Source organism: Pongo pygmaeus, chromosome 4, assembly GCF_028885625.2.
Source record: "Pongo pygmaeus isolate AG05252 chromosome 4, NHGRI_mPonPyg2-v2.0_pri, whole genome shotgun sequence".
Taxonomy (NCBI): domain Eukaryota; kingdom Metazoa; phylum Chordata; class Mammalia; order Primates; family Hominidae; genus Pongo; species Pongo pygmaeus.
Window position 1 is genome coordinate 79,710,002 of NC_072377.2, and position 21,485 is coordinate 79,731,486.

The following is a 21,485-nucleotide window of genomic DNA, read 5'->3' on the forward strand; positions in this document are numbered from 1 at the left end:
ATCACAGTTTACAATATAAATAAGAATAGTTCATGATTCCTTCTGAATACTAAGTTAAGTACATGTAGATTTTATAAAACTCTATTATATATAGCCTTTTACAATACTTTACTATGATCTTTCGCATTCATTCAAATTTTGAATGCTTTAGAATGAATGTATGCATATCTTTAGAGATACTGAATGTTTGATTCCAGACCACTAAAAGAAAGCAAATAATGCAATAAGAATCATGTACATTTTTTGGTCTCCCAGTGCATATAAAAGTTATGTTTATGCTGTATTCTAATCTATTAAGGATGCAATAGCATTTTGTCTATAAAAAGTACTTTAATTAAAAGATATTTTATTGCTAAAAGATGCTAACAATCATCTGAGACTTTAGGGAGTTATAATCATTTTGCTGGTGGAGGGTCTTGTCTGAATGTTGATGGCTGCTGACCAATCAGAGTGGTGATTGCTGAAAGCTGGGGTAGCTGTGACAATTTCTTAAAATAAAATAACAATAAAGTTTGCTGCATCAATGGACTCTTCCTTTCACAAAGGATTTCTCTGTAGCATGTGATGATGTTTGATAGCATTTTACCTACAGTAGAACTTCTTTTAAAACTGAGGCCAATCCTCTCAAACCCTGGTTTATCAACTAAGTTTATGTCCTATCGTAAATCCTTTGTTGTCATTTCAGCAATGTTCACAGCATCTTCACTAGGAGTAGATTCCATCTGAAGAAATCCTTTTTTTTTGCTCATCCATAAGAAGAAATTCCTCATCCATTCAAGTTATATCATGACATTGTAGCAATTCAGTCACATCTTCAGGCTCCACTTCTAATTCTAATTCTCTTACTATTTCCACCACATCTGCAGTTACTTCCTCCATTGAAGTCTTGAACCCCTCAAAATCATCCATGAGAGTTGGCATCAATTTCTTCCAAACTCCTGTTCATGTTGATATTTTGACTTCCTCCCATGAATCGCAAATATTCTTTAATGGCATCTAAAGTGAAAAATTCTTTCCACAAGATTTTCAATTTACTTTGCCCAGAACTCTCAGAGGAATAACTATCTATGGCAGCTATAGCCTTACAAAATACATTTCTTAAATACTAAGACTTGAAAACTGAAGTGACTCTGATCTATGAGCTGCAGAATGGATGTTGTGTGCAGGCAAGAAAACAATATTAATCGCCTTGTATATCTCCATCAGAGCTTTTGGGTAACTAGGTGCATTGTCAATGAGCAGTAACATTTTGAAAGAAAAATTTTTTAATGAGCAGTAGGCCTCAACAGTGCACTTGAAACATTCAGTAAACCATGCTGTAAACAGATATGCTGTCGCTCAGGCTTTCTTATTTCATTTATAGAGCCTAGGAAGAGTAGATTTAGCAGAATTCTTAAGCGACCTATGATTTTTGAGTAGTTAATGAACATTGGCTTCAGCTTAAATTCACTAGCTACATTAGCCTCTAATGAGAGAATCAACTTGTCCTTTGAGCCAATCATTGACTTCACCTTTCTAACTGGGCGAGTCCTAGATGGCGTCTTCTTCCAAGAGAAGGCTGTTTCGTCTACACTGAAAATACGTTGTTTAGTGTAGCTACCTTCACCGATGATCATGATCTTAGCTAGATCTTCTGGATAACTTGCTGCAGCTTCTACATCAATACTTTTACTTGCACTTTTGTGTAAGTGCAGCGTCATCTTGAACTTTTGAATTATGGAACCAGCTTCTTAAACCTCTTGAACCAACAACCTCTGCTAGCTTCAAACTTTTCTCCTGCAGCTTCCTCACCTCTCTCAGCCTTCATAGAATTGAAGAGAGTTAGGGCTTTGTTCCAGGCTGGGCTTTGTCTTAAGGCAATGTTGTGGCTGGTTTGATTTTTTTCTCTAGACCACTGAATCTTTCTCTGTATCAGCAATAAGGCTGTTTTGCTTCTTATCATTTGGTGTTCCCTGGAGTAGCACTTTTAATTTCCTTCAATAACTTTTCCTTTGCATTCACAGCTTGGCTAACTGTGTGGTGCAAGAGGCCTAGCTTTTAGCCTATATCTCAGCTTTCGACATGCCTTCCTCATGAAGCTTAATAATTTCTAGCTTTTGAGTTCAAGTGAAAGGTGTGCAGCTCTTTCTTTCACTTGAACATTTAGAGGCCACTGTAGGGTTATTAATTGACCTAATTTCAATATTGTCATGTCCCTGGAAACAGGGAGGCCTGAGGAGAGGGAGAGAGACTTGGAGATGGCTGGTTGGTGGAGCAAACACAACATTTATTGATTAAGTTTGACATCTTATATGGGCACAGTTTGTGGTACCCCAAAACAATTACAATAGTAACATCAAAGATCACTGATCACAGATCACTATAACAAATGTAATAATAATGAAAAAGTTTGAAATATTATGAGAATTGCCAAAATGTGTCTCAGAGACAAAATGAGCACATGCTGTTGGAAAAATGGTCCCCTTAGACTTACTCAATACAAGGTTGCCACAAACCTTCAATTTGTAAAAAAAAAAAAAAAAAAAAAAAAAAAAAAAGCAATATCTGGAAAAATATTCAATAATGCCAAGCGCAATTTAAGAAATGAAGTATGCTTGTATTAAATCATTTCCAAAGGTCTGTAAAGGATCACAAATATTTTGACTCATGATAAACAATGAATCACTGGGTTACCTTTATTACAAAAATCAAATAACTAAAATCATTTCCCCATATTAATTTCTGACAGTTTCTCAAAGTCTGGATTTGTCACCTTTATTCCAGCAAGGAACCCTGTTTGATTCAGAGATAGCTATGTCAGATAAAGATAAAACTCTGTCCTCATCTCCCCCAAGATTGTATTCTGCGTAAGAATTATATCTAAGTGTGTTGTATCTATGTGGAATAAAATCAGACCTCGTCTTTGTGCTTTAATTTTGGGGATAGAGAATCAAACATTATTATCCTTATCTGCTTATATGAATTGAAGCCCTGTCACATGCAGAATTATAGAGTATTCAAGAGGTATAGGAACGTGCCCCATAAACTTTATGCTACTGTGTTCATTCATTTGAAACTTTCTTTCTAAAATGGACATTTTGAAGTAAATGTACATGAAGAGAATTGCAAAAATGGATCAAGTAATCACGATGATGTTAATGTCAAGTGCAAAACAAAGATACAATATTTTCTTTACAGAGCATGATGCAAATTTTGGCTCATTTTTTACCTGTTAGTATACAAAACCAGGAAGGAGTGTTTAGCTGAAATGATTCCATTGTTCCTGATGTTTCTTTATCTCTGGGTATAGTGGCTTAGTGACCCCTAAAACATTTATTAAACCTGCTGCGATTTTAATCTAATAGAAACTGGGTAGTTTTTTTTATTTGATGTAATTTTTAGAGTATGGAAAGGAGGGGATGAGAAGGAGTCTGATAGATGGTATTATGGTTTGAATGTTTGTGTCCCCTCCAAAGTTCACGCTGAAATTTGATTGCCAATGTAACAATATTAAGGGGTGGGGCCTTTAGAAGGTGATTACATCATGAAGGTAGAGCCCTTGTGAATGGGATTAGGTGCTCTTATAAAAGGGCTTGATGGAAGTAGCTTTTCTTTTGCCCTTCCATCTTCTGCCATGAGACAGACAATGTTCCTCCCTCCAGAGGATGCAGCCTACAAGGCACCATCTTGGAAGCAGAGACCGAATCCTCAACAGACAATGAACCTGCTGGCACCTTGATGTTGGATTTTCCAGAGTCCAGAACTGTAAGAAATAAATTTCTGTTCTTTATAAATTACCCAGTTTGTGGTACTTTGATTTGTGGCAGCACAAATGGACTAAGACAGATGTTTACACGAACTTCGATATCAGGGTTTCGTTGTGTCTGAAAAAAAAACAACTATGTAATTTTCCTATGTTTAATTTCTATTATTGCTTTATGGCTGTCTACCCTGGTGACTTGGCAAAAACATCAGTGAAATAAGAAAGGCTCTTTATTGTAACCATGTCACAGGCCTGGGTCAATTTGAAGATGAAAGTATCAAAAGTAATATTACATTTCTTACCATGGCAGCCAGCCAGCTCATTGGGGTTGCTTTTAATTAAACCCACATGAGCTCTTACAGCAATACAGAGAACAAAGCGATACCTCTTTTGAATTGCATTGATTTTTCTGACCACGAAGCAGGCATTCAAACTTGCATGATATGGAGAAACGTGGAGTGTTATCTCATCTTATTTATCCGCCATGTTGCCCTCCCTCCCGAGATAGTGAGGGCTTTCTTCATACTTTGGTTTAACTCTATAAATACCCTACCTGGTCTATTAAAATGACCTGCTTTACACTGGAAGATAAAATTAGCTTATGTGTTCATAATATGTGATAATCTTCACCCAGTCAGAAGGCAATTGTCCCCTTCATTGGACTCCTGTCCCTCCTGGGGCTGATGAATTGTTCACTCCTATCGAGAGCATGTTTGTCTTGTTTTGTTGTCCTATGTATTTGTGAGATTTCCTACATTTTGTGTCCCACCTTCTAGAGGGGAAGCTAGGAATTCTTTCCTCATTTTCTTGCGGCAAATACATAGGTATGTGTCCTAGGTTCAGCCAATCCTAGGACACCTTGTGAAGGCTTCACTTGAGAAAAAAAGAATGTGGCAAAACACATGCTGTGCTGCAGCTATTTACTGGTAGAAGTGGCAGTGAAGGCATCTGGCTCTTTGAAGGCAGCAGTGCTGAAGGGTCTGGCCTTCCACTGGTGGTAGAGTCATGGTAGTAGTGCCCAGTGCTGATGGCCAGGAGATCTTCACTTGAGCAGCCCATAATGTGATTTGGACATTCACTCCCACTATGCAGGCTTTACGCCTGAGCCTATGGTCCTCCCAGAGGACTTTCCAAAGGACCCAATATCCTTTGAGCAGCTTAATATCATTTAATAGATTCCTTTTCCAATTGAATTGTCTCATACTCTTTTGCTTATAAGAAACCTGAGAGAAATACAGATGGAGTTTTTGAAACATATAATAAGATTTTATAATTCAACACCACAGTTTTATAACATTGCCTCTCCAAGAAACTTGCATTTTATTCCTAAAGGACTTATTTGTTTTTTACTGAGTGTTTTTAAAACACATTTGAGGAGATACAAACAACATTTAAACAATTTTACATGATATCCTTCGAATTATTCAGAAAGGCAGATGTACCCTGGATACCTATGAGTTTTGTCAATCACAACTTACAAAAACGATTTAAAAAAAAAAGAATAAAATACATAATGATAACAATGTGGTGGGGGACAAGGGAGGAAAAGAACAGCATAGCATGAGGATTGCTGCAGTGTAAATATGAGACTATCCTCTTACTCCACACAAATATTTTGGGTATTTCATAATAAGCCCTCACTGCTGCACAATGCAGAGGGAGATTAAAGCTAATACTAGACTTCAGGACAGGTGAAGAGAGTGTGGAACAGAAATCTGAGAAAGGACTGGAGGAGAAAGATTCCAGATCTCCAGATCCAGATTCCATTCTCTTTCTTCAAGGAAACCACGGAGCTCAGGCCCTGGACGTGAGAGGAGATGTGAGCCTTCAACAAGGGCTCCTCCCACCAGGCGGGAGTCTTCCTTGAAGCATGAATGTGGCAAACAAACAAGCAAAAACAACAAACAACACAAGAAAAAAGAATAAAAAATGTGTGCATTAAACTTGTTATGTGAATAGCTGTTTCTACTTGGAGTGAAGCCCTTAGCTTAGGAGTCTCTGTTTTAGTTTTGCGTATTGCACATCACTTGCTCCGTCATCATCCCCAAAAGCATTTATTAAAGGCTTCTCTTTGTGGGGTATTGTGTTAGGTCCTACTCAGAGCAAATCAGGAAGAGATGTTTCCTGGCCACTAGGAGTCTACGATTCAAGTACCAAGGAAGGGCCCCATCTTTTTCCTTCTTCTCCGGATCCCTTGTGGCAGAAATCCAGTTTATATTTTGGCAGAAACTGGATTGAGATGGTCAGCAGGTTAAGGCGAACCTTTCCCTAACCTTTCCTCTTTTAAATATCATGTTTTGAGAACATCAAAATGCTATATTAACTGCTAATATTTTTTCTATTGTTAAAGTGATTTTAAGATCAAACACATCTAAATTCTAAGAACAATGTATTTATGAATAATCAAAAGAACAACAGAGAAAGCTATTTACCTGTCTTCCTTTTTCTCATAAGTATTAGATCTAAAAGAATCTTAAAAGGGAAAACAAACCTTGTAATTTATTACTGCCTTTGTTATGTGAGTGGTCGGTTTTGATGTTGTTGATAGGCTCATTTAATATCACATTTTTAACTTCTCTGGAAAAAATTCTCTGAATGTTTTGGTTCCCCAAAATTATTACATATAATATAAAAACAAGATTTCAAGTAAGAACAAAATGCTGATCTGAATCTTCAGTGCATGTAGCTTCAGCAAATAGGAACTTTTGTGGTTTTTAAAATATAATTGTATCCCTTGCCTGATAAAATTTTCTTATAATACCTTATGCAACAGCAACCTGTGACTGAAAATATAAAATGGAGTATACATTTTTTAAAGTAAAATATTTCTTTTTAAACATCGTGCATCAATACCTCGAGGCCAGAAGACTAAATATCTGTCAGAAGGTGGCAAACCAGAAATTATAAAAATCAAAGACATGGGAAAAACACATTTATCTTAGCTTCTTCTTCATGGGGACCAAAGTTCACACTAAGCACAGTGATTACATCTGTTTAGTAAGCAGTCTGCCTACAATGAACTTCAAAATTTATTCTTTCTAGTTAAAAAGAAATACCTAATTTTTTATGAACAGTATAGAGAAAAAAGAAATAATCTTTAACATTTTGAATACTTCCTTCCTGTGTTTCTATTAGATGTAGTATATGTAGTTGAGATCACACTACACATCAATTTTTACACTCTAGGTTTTTCTCTTAATATAATTTAATGCTTTATGTTATTAGAAACTGTCCATTGGTACCATTGGAATGGCTACTTGATATTTTATCAAACAGGTACACCATAATATGCTAAGCCAGTCTTCTATTTTTAGATATTTAAGATATTTCCAGTTTGTGCTGTTAGAAATAACACTGCATTGAACAGCTTTGCGGGTAATGTTTCCTTTTAGGGTTCCATTTTAGGATACACTCCGAAAGGGGGATTATTGCACCAAACAGTAGGAATGGTGTTAGAGCTCTTGGCATGTGTTGCAAATTTTTTCCTTAACCCCTCAAATAGCAGCACCAGTTTAAACCACTGTCAGGGTCTATCAGAAAGGACCTTTCCTGACATTTTAGAAGGATCTGGAACTAGAAATACCATTTGACCCAGCCATCCCATTACTGGGTATATACCCAAAGGATTATAAAACATGCTGCTATAAAGACACATGCACACGTATGTTTATTGCGGCACTATTCACAATAGCAAACACTTGGAACCAACCCAAATGTCCAAAAATGATAGACTGGATTAAGAAAATGTGGCACATACACACCATAGAATACTATGCAGCCATAAAAAAGGATGAGATTATGTCCTTTGTAGGGACATGGATGAAGCTAGAAACCATCATTCTCAGCAAACTCTTACAAGAACAAAAAACCAAACACCACATGTTCTCACTCATAGGTGGGAATTGAACAATGAGAACACTTGGACACAGGAAAGGGAACATCACACACCAGGGCCTGTCTTGGGGTGGGGGAAGGGGAGAGGGAAAGCATTAGGAGATATACCTAATGTAAATGACAAGTTAACGGGTGCAGCACACCAACATGGCACATGTATACATATGTAACAAACCTGCACGTTGTGCACATGTACCCTAGAACTTAAAGCATAATAAAAAAAAAAAAGAAGAAAAAAAAAAGAACCAGCATTCTGTGTTGTTTCATCTTCATATGATCCTCCCTGTTTTAAAAAGTAATTGAACTGAGGTTCACATGAAGGGATGCTCTCAGAAAGAACCATGCACAACTGTCTTTGTACAGATATTGTTGAAGACATGGTCCTCTCTGTTGCCAAAGGACACTGTTTAAAAAAAAAAAAAAAAAAAAAAAAAAAAGCATGGTAGAGAAATTGCTCTCAGATTTCATTGCCAAGGAAAAGTGAACAACTGGTATCCATAGTCATTTGGAGTCTTACAGCTATGTGTGTTTATTTTGCCATTGGCCAGTAGGGAGTTTAAAAGCTCACTTTGCAGTATCATGGAAGGCTTACTGTTTCACTTTATTTTGGCTTCAATCTGGTTTTCTCACCTTAAAAACAATTTTTACAATTGATTTTTTAACTACTTTAAGTTCTTAAAGAAAAAAGATGTGATCTAAATTAACTAATACATAATTTTCCCTTAAAATGTTTTTGTCAAAAAGATATTGTCACTTTGAGTTGTATTTTACTGAGTATTAGTAAAATTGAGTATTTCTTCATTACTCATTTATAGTTCCTCCTTGGTGGTTTGCAATTTATTTTCTTTGTCCATTTACTTACTGAGGTCTTTTTTTTTTCCTTTATGATTTGTGTTCTGTGTGGTAAGACTATCAAGCCTATCAAACTTTTTCATATTTGTCGTGAATATTTTCCAGTTATTTTTTCTGACTGTGATTTTTTGACTTAAAAAAGTCTCTTTGTTATTTAGTATAATTTTCCACAGTATCTTTGGAAGCATTCAGTCAATTAATTATTATTATTGTTATTTGTAATTTCTTCCATTGCTTTTAAGCTTAGAAATTCTCCACTGACTGAGAGGTTTGACAAATATAAACTTCAATTTTATCTAGTATTTAACTGCCTTAATAATTTTATAATAACTCTTTATTTGAAATTAATTTTGGTAAAGTTCATGTGGTTAGGATCTAGACTGATTTTTTTCTCAGTCCCCTAAAATTCCTTTAAGATGTTGTATGTTGTTAAATCTATACATTGACTTTGGAAGAATAGATATCTTCAAAATATTCAGATTTTCCATTCAAGAGTATATGTGTCTCTATGTATTCAACACTTCTTATAAATCTTTTAGTAAAATGTTGTGATTTTATTCATGTGGTTGTTACAATTTTCTTGCTATGTTTATTCTAGGTATTTTATGTTTTCTCTTCCTTATAAATAGTATCTTTTCCAATTATACCTTATAATGGATTATTGCCAATATGTAGAGTAGTTATGAATTTTTTGCCCATGTGTCTATATTCAGCCATTTTACTAAATTGACTTTCTCTTGATGTTTATCCATTTACAGTTCTAACAACTATCAATCATGATAGTTTCTTCTACTTTTTTCTTATTCTTACGTCTCAAGTCTTTGGTCCATATTTGTATTCCATTAGCCAGAGCTTGTAAAACCAAGCTAAATAATGCTGATGATAATAGACCTCTTTATTTCATTCTTATTTTAATGGGAATGCCCCCAGTGTTTACTTAGTAAGGATAACATGGTTGTCAGTTTGACATAAATATTATCTTCTTGAGAATGTATTTCCTTATACCTAGATTTCTAAAGAGTCAGGAGTAGGTGTGAAATTTTAAGAATTAACATTTTAACATATATTGAGATACAACCATGGAATTTTCTTATGTGATCATATGATTATTATTAATGTATTTCCTAACACTAGAGTATGCCTTCATCCTGTTGAAACCTATGAGGTTGTGTTTACTCTTTTTTAAAATATATATATAATGCCAAATCCAATTTGCTGGGATTTTGTTCAGGATTTTTGCGTCTTTGTCCACACTTGAGATTGTTCCATAGTGTGTGTGTGTGTGTGTGTGTGCATGTGTGTGTTTGTATTATCACCGTAGGTTTTTTTGTGTCATGGTTTTCCAGTTTCATAATTGACTGGAAAGTTTTCAATGTCTTTGTCCTCTTCAAAATAGTTAACATAGTAGCAATTATCTGATCTAAAAAAAGTTGAAGAAATAATTTTGTCTGTATTCTTATTTATTTATATCTTGAAACATTCCAAGAAGAATGAAAGAGGTTTTACCAAAAGCTATATAAGAGGACAAAATATAACTAAGACAAAATAAACTATTTGCATATATGTATCACAATTTTTACTGATACCAAGAGTTGAAAGAAAAGTTCCTTAGGTCACCTTAAAGGATACACAGCCCAACCTAGGGAGCAAAGCCCTTTCCACCATCCCCACAGTAGTAAAATGTTTCTTATAATATGTTATATACAGGTTCATGGCATAACACAAAAGCATCAGTGTAATTAATACCATCTGCAAAGTATACAAAAAATAAAGTGCAAAGAAAAAAAAAGAAAAACATCTCAGGTATGCAGCTCACCCAATTGGTCTCACATAATAGGGGTGTAACATTCAAAGTATCAAATGGATGCATTGCATGGTCTTCAGCTCCTTCCTAAATATTTTTTAGTTACAATTGATCTTTTGATAAGAAATGAGCAGAAGAAGGTTTGAAGTTATAATTGCTCTCTGCCAAGAATCTGGGGTGCAGATTTTCTATATCAACACCATATGCTTTGAGAATCAATCAAGGAGGACAGGGGCTGCCTCCCCTTCCAGGCCATCTGTCTGACTTTATGGCTGCTCCATCTGTCTGAGCAGCTCCATTCATGGCTCCATCCTCTTGCCTCAGTGAGGCTGTGGAAGTGCTGGAGAGTGACCCTTGCCTTTGGGTATCTCTCCATGTTGCACTCTCTACCTTTCAGTCAAGCCTCTGACATCCCTGATCGTCATTCTGCTGCCCTGTAGTGTAGGTCCTTGTTTAGTCCTGTACAGGGCCCCTCCGCTTAGGCCTCACATTCCCTGTGGTCCTGGTGAGTATATCAATCAGGCAGCTTATCCCTCCACTTGTCATGTGCCCCAGGTTGGGCCTTTCAGACTTTCCCGGGAATCCCAGGCTAGTCACACAAGGATGAAATGCAGAGGCAGCTGAATCATTCTAAAGGCAGAGCCTGAAAAGATGCTTCTGAGAGTTCAGCCATCTCCTGGCTCCTGTCTTTCCCAAACCTGGTTCTTCACTTCTTTTGGGGATTGTCTTTGCTTCTCCTCTCTTTGGTTTTCTTCCAACCTCCCTCCTCTCTCTCTTTCTCACTGTCTTCAACCCCCCTTTCTCTCTCTGTCTCTCACAGACACACACACACACACACACACAAACACACACACACATACACACCCTTTTGTGGCCTAAGTTAGTCTCAGGTTCATTTTCTGATGTTTGCAGATCCTACACTGATAACAGGACACAAAATTAGATTCCAGGTCTGTGCAGCCCCTTTGGGTTGACACCTCAGTTGTACTGTGTGCTGGTTTATCACTTATTCCTGGAAACTGTCTCTCAGGTCATCTTCCACAGTCTGCAGCTTGGAGTCCAGTCCTGCCCCACTCCTGAGACCAGCCCAGGTCTCCAGGGCCCCAGCCCACACCCAGGATGCTAGGCTTCTCTCATCCTGGAGAGGAGACTGAGTTCCTGGGGGATTTCACCAAACTGAACCCTCATCAGATTTCCACTGCCCACCTGCCTATGATCCAAGCAGAGTTCTTTCCATTTGCTCCTTTTACTCTAAAGAGCCTCATCAAGTGTCCTGTTTATGTGCATGTGTTTCCAGGTAAGAGGAAATCTCGCACCACAGAGACAACTATGCCTTTAGTCTCCTGCCCAGGCCTTGTTCTATCAGGCAGGTTTCTACTGTCCCCAAGGTTAAGGAACTCTGTAAGGAAGTAGATAGCAATTTGCAGTGGCACTTCAGTCTCTTCTTCTCCCCTGGGGTAAATCTGGATGTGCTTTGTAAGTAAGAATACATAGCTCTGCCTTCTCTGGGACTCTGAGGTCTCAGCACAATCACCTCTAAGAGCACTGCTCATTCCCACTTATCTTTGAACTCTGTCTGGACCTTGTCTTCTTTGGGAACAGTGGTATGTAGAAGGTGGCCATAAAAATGATATGGTACCAAAATGTCAAGCCTGCATGTCAAGTTCTAGCCATCTTCTGGTAGTTCATGAACACTGCGCTCTATGCTCTTCTGGTCTTACCTATCAAGGGAATCTCTTCACTGAGCATTCTGAGAAGTGATGATCTGGAATATCTTCTATCCACTATGCTACTTGTGCATTCCCTCTGGGACAATTTGGAGAAATGTGTTTTGAGATCTCTTTGATGGAAATCCTATACCAACTTCTGTTCTTCCAAGGACTCCCTATGCCTACATTTTCAGGAAGTCTTCAGAGATGAGTTACCTCTTCTGGATGCAGGAGTTGCACAGCCTTAAGGTGATATCTGAGGCAGTGAGGCAGAGGGACAAGATGGAGCCCAACATACTTTTAGGGTACCCATTAGTGATGTGATTCCACCTCCCGTGGGATGAATGAGAAGGAGGTGGAAAAAGGGTAGATGCTTCTTTCCTAGCTTTTTTGAGAGAGCAGGCAAGTGCTCCACAGTCCTTAAACACAGAGCTTTTAGTAAACTATAGCTTAGACCTAATGCCAAAATGGGGCTTCCTTCTCCTTCCCTTGGAATTGACAATAACCTAGGATAAGCTTGATTTGACTTTATGTCAGTCATAAAAGTGTGATTTGCAGAGAATCTCTGGAAAGTATGTGGAGAAGAGGCACCGAGCAGGAGTTATAAAAGAACCTGCAGTTCTGAGCTGCCGATGCATATAAAAGTGGGCACAAATTGCATTATGGGAGATTTAATGTTGGTATAGGATGCACTGTCATGCAGGAAATGGCTAATAGAGTACCCAGAAACCAAACTTGGGACTGGTAGTTGAGTGAAGAGATAGTTTTAAAAATATCTTTATTATCAGGGAATAGCTGCAGTCTAAGTGTAGAGAAAGAGAAAACCAATTAGACAGACTATTAATACCGAATGTTTCCATCATTAACACTCATTGTGTTGCTGCTTCTCAAAATAAAAAGCCATTTGTGACCCAAAAGTTGGTCAGCACCAATACCTTTAGATCATGCTAAAAATAGAAGTGAACCTAACTTCCTGAGAGCTTACTACATGCATTTTTAATAGCTAGATCATGTAAGGAAATCAGCATGTCTATTATTAAAATAGAAAAGCTGAGTGTTAGAACACTAATTTGGAGCAGGAAGATTATACAAGACAAATTCTGAACATGAAGATGATAATTTTCCCTTGAGCAGGAAAATAATTTAATAGAACTCAATGCATTAACAGACCTATAGTAGAATGTTAAAAAGAAATTCTGGCAGTGAGAATGGGGAAGACCTATGGGAATATTCAGAGTTTAGCTATAAATCATCTGGATACAGAGGATCCACAACGCTTGCTACAGAGCTTAGAGCAGCAGGAGAAGTCACTGAACAAAAAGGAGAGAGAAAAAATTCAGAGATTACCTTTGTCACAAAAGGGGCACGTGTTTGTTTGGTTTTTTTTAACTAAATTTAAAAAAACTATAGATATGCAGGTTTCTCCGGATATTGTTATGCCATTACCCCTCCAAAGAAGGCACTGCAGAATTTAAAGCCATGAGTTCCTTATATAGAAAAACTCTTGATAATCCTTATTTTGGAAAACAAAGTTCAAGAAAAATGTGAAAGATTAATTAAATGTGTGAACAATTATTCAAACTGTGTTTAGCACCTTTCATATGAAAAGCATTGTGTTGGAGAGTTCGTGGGATTTAATGTTGTAGAAAATGTGATGTCCTTGCCCTCAAAAAGCTGTTGTACTACAGGAAATTAAATGGAATTATTTATAATGAAACTGGTAAGTAATGAGAGCCATATATGCAGTTGACCCTAAGAGCTAACAAGTGTGAAGCTGGGCAGGATGCTTTTCCCTATAATGGCTGCAGAGGTACAGTAGAGAAGGTGGTATTTGGTATCTCAGGTGGTGGGTATAGCTTGATTAACTTTACACAGGAGTAGAGAAACTTCTTTTTCTCTGGGTAGATACCCAGGAGTGGGATTGCTGGATCAAATAGTAGTTCTACTTTTAGTTCTTTAAGAAATCTCCACATTTTTTCCATAGTGATTGTACTAGTTTACATTCCCACCAACGATGTGAAAGTGTTCCCTTTTCACCACATCCAGACCAATGTCTATTATTTTGATTCTGATTATGGCCATTCTTGCAGAAGTAAGGTGGTATTTCATTGTGGTTTTGATTTGCATTTCCCTGATAATTATGATGTTGAGCATTTATCCATATGCTTGTTGGCTATTTGTATGTCTTCTTTGGAAAATTGTCTACTCGTGTCCTTAGCCCACTTTCTGATGGAATTTTTTTCTTACTGATTTGTTTGAGTTCTTTGTAGATTCTGGATATTAGTCCTTTGTCAGATGTATAGATTGTGAAGATTGTCTCCCACTCCGTGGGCTGTCAATTCTGCTGATTATTTCTTTTGCTCTGCAGAAGCTTTTTAGTTTAAGTCCCATCTATTTATCTTTGTTTTTATTGCATTTGTGCTCAGTTTCTTAGTCATGAAATCTTTGCTTAAGCCAATGTCTAGAATGGTTTTTCCAATGTTATCTTCTAGAATTTGTATGGTTTCAGGTCTTAGATTTAAGTCTTTGATCCATCTTGAGTTGATTTTTATATAAGGTGAGAGGTGAAGATCCAATTTTATTCTTCTACATATGGCTTGCCAGTTATCCCAGCATCATTTTTTGAAAAGCATGTCCTTTCCCAATTTTATGTATTTGTTTGCTTTGTTGAAGATGAATTGACTGTACGCATGTTTAGAGCATCACAATTCGCAATTGCAAAAATATGGATCCAGCCCAAATGCCCATCAATCAATGAGTGAATAAAGAAAATGTGGTGTATATATATATATATATGTACATACACCATGGAATACTACTCAACCATAAAAAGGAATGAAATAATGTCATTCGCAGCAACCTAGATGTAAATGGAGACTATTATTCTAAGTGAAGTAACTCAGGAATGGAAAACCAAACATCATATGTTGTTACTCATAAGTCGAAGGTAAGCTATGAGTATGCAGAAGCATAAGAATGATACAATGGACTTTAGGGACTCAGGCGAAAGGGTGGAAGGGTGGTGAGAGATATAAGACTACACATTGGGTACAATGCACACTGCTCGCGTGATGGGTGCACCAACATCTCAGAAATCACCACTAAAGAACTTATTCATGTAACCAAACACCACCTGCCCCCTAAAAACCTATTGAAATAAAAAATAAATTAATTTAATAAAAGAAGTATAGAAACTTGATGAGTCTATGGAGTATGCCAATTAGCCCAGAATATCCGTGTATTCTCATCCCTCATTGGTTGAGGGTTCACAGACCTACTCTGCAAGCACTGGGGTGGCCAAGGGAGGAGATGGGTCAAACCATCCTGGCCTGTGTCATTCAGAACTTCCTCTGCAGTGAAGGCTCTGGCTCTCTGGTGGGCGTTGATTTGAGACACATGAACAGGCAAAGGAGTTTGCACTTTAAATCACTGTGTAATCATGGAGTGATTTAAAGCAGGCGAATTGTGCTTCTTCTGGGAAGCTGCACTTCTTTTTGGAGTCTCCAAACCAATCACTGGGACCCCACAATGCTGTGTGATGCGGTTCCAGTCTTCTCAGCCACCATTCAGATAATGGTAGCTCCTCTTCCTGGGACTAAGACATCAGGAACATCCCCCTTCCTTGCATCTTACCAGTTGCCACATTTACTGAGGCCAGACATTTTCTGAGTGACAAAAACTACCTTATCCTAGATGTGCAGATAATATAGGAACACACAACATAGAGAGATACAGTTATTGGCCCATAAAGCAAACTCAGGGTACAGCCCTGAATGGCCTAGAGTTTCCTTTAATTCATCTCTCTCCTTCTGAACAAGAATGTTTTCCAGACATCAAAATCTGCCTCTTTCAGAAAAAAGTATCTCTTGTGGGCATTTTTATCTTCCTTCCTCATCTCTACCCTACCACACACTTCTAAGTGACACACTGCCTTCCCCTTTGAGCCACCAGAGGAGGCTAGAGACCTCTTCTGAGTTTCTTTCTCTGACCCTGCCTGGGGCAGCTTCTTCTCTTTTGCTTGCTAAGATCCTGAAGCCATTCTGACTTTAGGCAATTATTTGTCAAACACCTTCTATGATGTAGTAACTGTGCTAGAACCTTGGAATACAACAGATGGAGACATCCTTCTTGTTTTCCCAACAGAAATAAACTTGAAACACAGCTCAACTCAAATCAGTAGACATTTGTGGAGTATCTACTGTGTGCCAGGCGCTCTTTTAGGGCTGGAGAGAGTATAAGGATGCTTTCAGCTGTGAGCAAAAGTCTCTAACTTAAAGTGGCTCTAAAAAATAAAAAAGGAAATGTATTACTACACAACAGAGGTAGGGCTGTTCCAGATGTGGCACACCAGAGTTCTGGCACTTCTCTGAAATTCACTTGACTCTTACATCCTTCATGTGTTATGTCATCAGGCTCCCCCCCCCCTCCATGATTCCAGGATATTTGCAAAGTTCTATATGTCACATTCAAGCAAATAATGTCTAAAGACACAAATGGGACTTCTTTGCTTCATTCACATTTTCGGGAGTAAGGAAAGCTTTCCCAAAAGCTGTCTAGAAATCTTCCCTGCAAATGTCATTGAGCAGAATTGTGTAACAAGTCCATGCCCAGACCAATAACAGAAAGGGAGAGAGGAATTAACATGACTGATTTGGACCAATTAGAATGTAATGAGCCCATTCCCTAAAGCACATGGTCATGTGAAAAGTGGTAGATCTCAGTTTGCTGAGGGGGTCGGAAGTCTGGAAAAGAATCTCGAGAGCTTGTCAGAAGAAGATGGCAGTGGAGTCATGCGTTGCACTGGAAGAAATTAACAAAGATCTGGAGATGCCCACCAACCAAGAGAAGACATGCCCGAGCTGTCCTGTGGTCCAGTGAGTGGCAGATCCACACTTAGATGGATGCAACCTTGAATTAACTGACTAGATTAGTAAAAGAAGTCTACCCAGAAGCTAGAAAGAAGGGCACAAACTTCAATTTTGCAGTTGTTTTATGGATCTTAAAAGATATTGCTATCAAGTAAAAGAAATTGGAAGTGTCATGTCTGGTAGAAAAGGGGTGAATGATGAATAACCCTAAAGTGGCAGCAGTTCCAAATAGATTATTTGCACATAGCAATTACTCCTCCAAACCAGGCACCACTTCCCTCAGGGCACATGAGACCATATTAAATTTTATTTACTAGTTTTTGCATTTATTTTCCAATTAGTTATGTAAAATTCCTTATATAGTCTTTTCCACCTTATTTCCATTGAGCCTTTAAACTCTAAACACACTGTAATGCATCTATGTAGGAGTTATATTTGGTTGTGCTATGGAATGAGTATTAATAGAAGGTCCATATTGTTTCAAACCCTGCTGTAAAATATGAAAAGTGTTCTTGGCATTCTGTATAAAACTGTATTGTTAAATATATGTGTGTAGTTTTTTAAAAGGTAAATCCCTAAATAAAATCAGGATTCTCTGAGGTAGGCATAAAGTATGCATATATGTGTGGAAGCTGGACTGGATGTTGGTAGGGCAACCAGCAGAGTTGGATAGAAGATTGATCTTGTGCCTTTTTAAATGTGATTGGTTATTCCTTATAGTTTCCTATTGCCTGCACATATTTTTCTTCAAGTAAAGTAAAAATTATGACCAATCGTTCTAACTATTGAAGTCTAACTAAAGAAGTCTTTCTTCAGGAAAAGATTGAAGTTTCTTTTGTTATATCTGCTGGTGCTACTTCATGGTATCATGCTTCCTTGTGTGTTGTTATTTTATGTGCTTCATTATTTTCTAACTTTCATTTATTTGTGTGATTTTTTTTTTAAGTCCAGGATGAGGGAGGGCTCCTCCACATAGGATTTGCATTTCTTTCTATCAGGGATCTGGGAAATTACCAACCCAATATTAAACTGAATTCATAGTTTGTTGAGAATTTGGGGCTAGAGAGCTCTAGGACTTGTATTCAGTTGAAATTTCTCAGGTAAGCATATTCTACCTGTACTCCACAGCCACATTCTCTTGCTTTACTAAGCATCAAGGCAACATTTTCGGCAGTCCCCTATATTGGTAGAGGTAGGGAGCATTGATCTCTGGTTTCCCTTACACTGAAAGTGTAAACCTTCAGATTGCTTGTAATGGAGGGTGGGCTGTGCCTAACTATTAGATTCAATAACTTGGGCAGGTCCTAGGTTTTGTCTTGTATCCCCCTCACGTTAAAAAGGCAACGAAAACCTACCCCATCATATTACTATCAAACATCTCGTAAAAGGATAGGAGGATGGCTGTTTAAGAAGTATTCATTAGAATTTTACCATTTAGCAAAACCCAAATGAAATAGTGGATAAGTAGCAATAATCATCAATAACTGCTAACATCACAAAAGTGACAATTAGTATATACCTCATAATTAAACGACACATATGTAGTAGTTTCATTAAAAAAAAAAAAAACCTGCCTCTGATAAGCCTCTCGATCTATTTTCTGGATTGCAGGAAATACAGGGAGCAGCAGAGCATGTTAAATAGCATAACGGGAACAAAATCAGTAAAATCCAGACTGTGGAGAGCTCTACAGGACATATGGTTTCTTCATCTATAGTAAATTCTGAAGGGAAAAGAAAGGAAGGATGAACCAATAGACAAATAGAGATTTAAGAGACATATCAACCAATTGCAATGTATGGTAGACCTTATTTGGATCTTGATTCAAACAAACTAATTTTTAAAAACATAAAATAAGAGGGAGAGTAGGAGAGTAGGAGACAGGGGTGTCTATGGAAACAATGTGAGTTACCCAAACTCAGTGTGGCAGCACCCTTCTGGTTCTGGCTGCTGATCTTCCACAGTTTTGGAAAGGAAATGGGGGCACCAGCCACAAGAGCGATCCACTTGCCAAACTGCCTTCCTAGAACCAGAACCTATCCACATGTCCATGGCTGAATTCATAAGGGGGAGCTCTGCAGCTCCTTGGGGCATTTGGTCAAGACTACAATGAGTTTTGGAGTCAGAGGAAAGCTGAAGAGCACACTGAAGGGGAGAAACAGGGATAGGGCCCATGTGCATCTGGGTGTAGGCTTAAAGGACCCCACCAACAGAACCTGGCCACCAGAGAGGTGGCCTCTTAAACTTTAGAGTTGTTTAATGTATGGAGCATGGAGACCAACCCTTTGTTTGCCCAGGTCTAAGGATTGTACTGGTTGGAATGAATACCTGTGTGTATATTAAATTGCCAAGGATTAAGGCAGGATTAGTGTTCAGGAAGTGACATCAACTTGGGAGTCAATCAAGAAAGTTGTAGAGTGACCTGGAGGTCTGAGCATGCCAGCCACATCTAAGAGTAGTGGGTGAAATAACCTGATGAAAGGAGATTTATAGCAGTAGGTTTCAGGGAGGAGGGACGAAGAATGCTCTGGAAGTAGCAATGTAGAACAAGGACGCCACCTTCCTATCTCCAGACACAAGTGATGCAAGCATTGGAGGGAAAAGTCAGCCATCACTTGAGAGGGTTGTGGGAGAGAAGCCTCTTAGGAGGGCAAGCCATACTTCCATGAGAATAGAAAGGTGAAGAGAACACTTGGAGATGAGGTTGAGGATATTGGGCATTTTGCTAACGGTGGACTTCAAAGTCCAGGAGGCATAGTCAGAGGGTTTCAGGAGTTGGATAGTGAGAAAGGGACAGAATACTGGATGTGCTGAGCCTTATGAGTATTAGAATGTAAGAGATGAGAAAAGCACTTGAGATTTGGGGGCTTCTTGTGTTCACTGATACAAGTAGGCATTAAGGGCTTAACAAGATGAACATTGGTAGACTCAAAACATACTGTTTTGACTCCCGCAGGCCACAGCCTGACATGGGCATGCCCCCACCACGTGGCTCCCACAGCCACCTACCAGAGGCATGGCACAGCGAGGGCCTCGCCTCACTGTCACAGCAGCATGGCACAGCAAGATCAACTTCATGCTCGGTGCCAAAGCTGATGGCAAGACCATTCTAAAAGGCCTCCAGTCCATTTTCCAGGAGCAGGGGATGGCAGAGTCAGTGCATACCTGGCAGGTCAATGGCTAGTTAGCAACCTACAAACGGAAACACAAAAACAGCATCATTGCCAATTTGAGAATTTACCTACATGGATTGGTGTTGCTGGACCCTCAGAGTTACAATGATGACTTGCAGGGCAAAGAAGAGATCGACGGCCTTTCGAACAATGTAGAAAAAAGAATGAAAGAATTGAGTCAAAACAGTACTGGGCCGGTGAAGCAATTACCACCTGTAGTTTGAAGAGGGGCCATCAACAGACATTGGTTCACCACCAATGGGCACCTGGTTGAATATGACATAGATGAAGTGGTGTACAATGAAGATTCACCTTATTGGAACATTACAATTCTACACTAGAAGCAGTTTGGAAATATTCTCCTCCTTAGTAGGGATGTTGATTCAGCAGAGTGATTTGACATATACCTGGGTCATCATGGGCAGCAGCAAAGCAGATTTCACTGGCAAAGAGGTACTGATTCTCAGAGGCTGAGATGGGGGCATATTATGTGAAATAGTCAAACTAAAATCAAAGATGGTCACTATGGTAGAGATTGACCAAATGGTGATTGATGGATGTAAGAAATATATGCAAAAAACATGTGGTGATGTTGTAGACAATCTTAAAGGAGGCTGCTATCAAGCTCTGATAGAAGACTGCATTCCAATACTGAAGAGGTACACCAAAGAAGGGAGAGAATTGGATTGTGTGACTAACGATTTGACAGCTGTTCCAATCTCCACATCTCTGGAACAAGATTCCACGTGGGAGTTTCTCAGACTGATTTTTGACCCATGAATGGACATATTGAAACAGGATGGGAAATATTTTACACAGGGAAACTGTGTCAATCTGACAGAAGCCCTGCCACTCTATGAAGAACAGCTTGGGTACCTGTATTGCCTTGTGGAATTCTCAAAGGAGATCGTCTATGTCCCTTCAAACTTCAAATTGTGGGTATTTTACGCTGTCTGGAAGAAAGCTAAACCCTGAAGATGAATATCCCTTAATCACATGTGCTGCAAATGGCCTTTTTCACTTCCATATGCTTTACATGACATTGAAACAAGTCAGGCAATTGATTGTGAATTCCTTGAAGTTTTCTTTTTAATGATTATTTTTGATTTTAAAAAGCAAATGGCAAATGTATATTTTGATGAGCTTAGGGTGTTATTTTTTTTGAAAGCCAGCTGAAGGATGGTTCCACAGCACAGCAAGGACTGCCAAATGCAGTCCTTTTTATTTCTCCATGGGCTTTTTTTTTGTTTTGGTTGTGATAGACTTTCAATTTGGATGTTTGGAGGAATGAACATCATTGTTTTGTTCTGGAGGGAAGTTCTTGGTGGTGTTTCTTTCCCCCAATATTGACTTAGATATTAAAATGTGGTGCTTATAAAACAGAGTTTTAAAAAAATGAATAGTAATACTTCGATTAAAATTACAAAAGAGACAAAAAATAGT

At 38.3% G+C, this 21,485-nt stretch overlaps 1 pseudogene; it reads left to right on the forward strand.

Moving 5' to 3' along the window:
• Positions 1-19,885: 19,885 nt before the first annotated feature.
• Positions 19,886-21,017, forward strand: LOC129036199 (spermine synthase-like; annotated as a pseudogene).
• The last annotated feature ends 468 nt before the right edge of the window (positions 21,018-21,485 follow it).